This window comes from Sinocyclocheilus anshuiensis, unplaced genomic scaffold (assembly GCF_001515605.1).
Source record: "Sinocyclocheilus anshuiensis isolate Anshui unplaced genomic scaffold, SAMN03320099.WGS_v1.1 scaffold197, whole genome shotgun sequence".
Classification (NCBI taxonomy): Eukaryota; Metazoa; Chordata; class Actinopteri; order Cypriniformes; family Cyprinidae; genus Sinocyclocheilus; species Sinocyclocheilus anshuiensis.
Window position 1 is genome coordinate 646520 of NW_015540856.1, and position 3283 is coordinate 649802.

Here is a 3283-nt window from a genome sequence, read left to right on the forward strand (position 1 = left end):
TATAATATAATATAATATAATATGATATAATATAATATAATATAATATAATATAATATAATATAATATAATAATTAATATTATATAATATTTCCTCTCTGAAACTGATTTTAGGGGCATTTTTTATAGGGAGATATTTTTGTTAACCTTCAATGAAATTAATTATTTTAAATAATATATCACAACACGCATTAAGTGTGCTAAGTTCAAGCGTCACTATAATCCTTCCGAGAGCAGTACGTGCTCATGAAAACGCTTACTGCTATACCTCAGGAGAAAACAGAAAAGAAAAGCTGCTTATTTGTCACTTTCAGTCAATCTTGCGAATGCATCACACTAGTCACATCCACTTTCTAATATTACATAGTTTATATGTTGTATAAATAATAGGAACAACATGGAAACATCCTGAAAAGGGAAAACATTTCCCGTCAGGTCACTTCCGTTTTCCGCCTACAAACCATCCAAACGGTCTGGCTAGCTGTTTCGGCAACAGCAGGACTCAAACCGCGGACAGTAGGCTGTCAATCTCACCATGACCGCATCACGCAGCATGCATTCTATATGCTCTATACAAACTCTAGAATCCCTCGAGAATCAAGCGAGAACAGAATCACTGCCGCGAATGCATTGCTATGAGCCTGTTCAACTCCCACTCCGTTCAAATGCTATATTCCCTCAAGAATCAAGCGAGAACAGAATCCACTGTAGCAAATGCATCTCTAGGAGCCTGTTCAAATCCCACAAGAGGCAAACGCGCTCATGCAAACGCTGTCTAAAATCTCCGGTAAAAGTGAAGCAAAGAAGAATCAGGCTTGCTACCTTCCCTCTCAGTAGTACAGCAAATGCATACGATGAGCACATGTAACCTCCTCATGAGTCGATCGCACTCCATCCACATTTATTCACAAAGAAATAAGCGCAACGAGCACATTCAACTCCCTTGAGAGCTGAATGTGCATGCTTCTCACCCACACACACAACATATGAGTCGCGTGAATCCGCAGGTATCAACTGTGCTTGAAGTGGGCCTGTACGCACCAGTACGCAGTACCAGCACTTCAATATTTAAAGGTCCCATATTGTCAAAACTGAAATTTCCTGGCTTTTTTCATGATAACTGGGTCTAGGTGCTGTGTAACTACCATATAAGTTTCAAAACAGTCAATCCACAGTCAAATGCACACAGCCTGCATAAAGTAGCTGTGATTTTTCACGAACCATTGTGACTTCTGTAAAAAGGTGACATCAGAACTACTCAGTCACCGCCTTTAGTCACCACACCGAGCACTGCCCACAGTCCCACTCTCCTTTTGCCAAACCCCCAGACAACATCGCGTCCATGCCAATGCTGAGCAACAACAACATGGAAACATGTAGAGAAAACGCTGTTCAATCTGGATGTCAGGAAACTACATCATTGCACAGTAGGGCTGTGACGGTCGCCGTGACAACCGCGTCAACTGTAGTGCACGTGACGTCACACACTCTATAACAAGCATAATAAACTACATAAGTGTAGTAATAGTAACAGTTGCAAATTGTATTATTTAGACTATAAGCCTATGCTAATTCACAAATTACCTCAAACGCCATACACGGTGTTTGATCCTTTAGATTGGCAGGTTTGAGCGCAGGAAAATACAGTACAGAATACAGAAACCAAATACTACATCGCCAATCTGGAATCATTTCCATTCATGTCACCCATCCGCATTTGTACAAGTTCATGTGATCGCAAACGCTCAGCTGGTCAGGTTTGTATTTACTGCATTCGGTGTTTGAAAAAAAACAAAAAAAACATGAATTACCATTCTGGAACATCCTGTTGTAAGTGCGTTTGTGGAGGTGGTTGGTTGTCTCCTGTCATCGCCGATTCGGGGGCTGAGTTCGGCTCAAACATGTAAGGCCGGACAACATTTCCCTCAGCAGTGACCATCATTACCGGTGTTTCTATTGACCTTACTTGTGAGTATCACCAAGCCACAGCAGGCTACAGCATACATGACCATACCTGTGGTTGGCCTGGCCGTGCGTTACTCAGAAAACAACAGGCCAATCAGAAGAGAGGCTCATGAATATTAATTAGACAGGCCAAAATCGACCTGTTCTTTGCAGAGCTTCTGAGAGAGGAGCTGTAAAAATATATTGAGATGGTTTTTGGTACTTATACTGCAAATATATATTCTTAAGGACATCAAGACTTAAAATAAAACTCCAGAAATGTGTAAAATATGTGACCTTTAAGTCTTTAGCGTACTGGCACTTTTTCGTGCGTACTTGCACTTCTGACATGTTGCCGGTACTGATTCAAAGCATCAGTGTCTGGGTGTTTTATAATGAATGCCGGCTGAAGGTGATTTAGATTATGCGCTGGTAAGTGGTTTAGTTATTCCGAATGGATCCGTATAGTAGCATGTACAGTCAGGTTAAGGCAGCAGGTTTAGTGGTCTTTTGGCATCTCCCTGTGGTCCTGTTTGATATCGCAGCTTAACTGGTGCTTATTTATATTAAAAATGCTCTGAACAGCTTTCTTTCTTTCTTTCTTTCTTTCTTTCTTTCAGCATTATATACATACATTGGGAATTATGAAAATGTATTTGTTTTTTTTTGTATAAATCCTCACTCATGCACAAACCGCATCAATCATGCATGTCCTCAGGTCCTCAAACGGAGGCACGCACTACCTGAAACGTTTTGCAGAGTGTTTCCTACACAAACAGATGGCTCCTGAAGACAAAGAAGTTGATGATGTGCATTTCAGGCGTCCTCTTATACTTCCGGGTGTGCCGCTAATGATGTCACGGGCTGCGCGGTCCAATGGATTTGGAGTGTTTTCACACATGCTTCAGACACCGGTCAAGCTGATGGCATTCCCCCATAGCGTCCACTAGAGGACGCAGTGCGAGTTCCTTTGAAGGGGAACTACATTCTGGTTTCTGGATGTGATTCAGGATGGAGTCTGTGGGATCGCAAGTCTAGTTGCTTAAGAGTAATAATAGCACATCTCCTCTCAACAAGCTGATGTGAATGATTATTATTGTAAATATTTTATTTTTATGTTATTAAAATAAAATTAATCTGGAGACCAAATATGCAGTCATAATATAATATAATATAATATAATATAATATAATATAATATAATATAATATAATATAATATAATAGTTAGGAGTAATTGACGACAGGCTGTTGAATTATTAGAAAATAATGCACACCCAAGCGTTACACCTCGGGTGTGCATTATTTTCTAATAATTCAATGGACGGGAGTAAATTATTCT